Below are 621 nucleotides of genomic sequence, written 5' to 3' on the forward strand. Positions count from 1 at the left end.
ATTAATGACATTCCTATTAAAAGACTGGTTTACCAAGAGAGACACTGGAGTATTTTCACCTACAATGAGTTCATGAGCAAGTCTTTTTATAAAATTGATAACATGACATTAAAGCCATAATAAATATTTGAGTACTTTTACTTTTGATACTTAAGTACTTTTACTCAAGTGGAGGTCTAAAGGGAGGAACTTCTACTCTTACTGGAGTAATATTTTACCTTGGTTATTTACTTTAACTCAAGTACATTGTTTGTGTACTTCGTCTACCGCTGATCAGCAGTGAGAATCTGCCCAGGTTAAATATGTACTGGTATCTGTTTGGACTTCATGCTAACATACCAAAATGAAGCAAAGCTGCATTGTTCACATCTGAAAATGAAATGCCATTTTTGTCAACAATGTCCCATGGATTGTTTGCACAATTTATACAGAATAGACAGTGGACATAAAAAACAAAAATGTTCTGTTTTGCTGGAAATAAGCGTCAAACACTTGTGAGATCAGCATTTGCATGAACAATATTACAGAATAAGCAGCACTAGAATCTTTTGTAACTATGGACCATAAGAAGGATTTGTAAAGCAGGATCTGAAGGGCAGGAAGAAACAAAATGAGCTGAAC

The sequence above is a fragment of the Pygocentrus nattereri genome, chromosome 15 (assembly GCF_015220715.1).
Source record: "Pygocentrus nattereri isolate fPygNat1 chromosome 15, fPygNat1.pri, whole genome shotgun sequence".
NCBI classification, from domain to species: domain Eukaryota; kingdom Metazoa; phylum Chordata; class Actinopteri; order Characiformes; family Serrasalmidae; genus Pygocentrus; species Pygocentrus nattereri.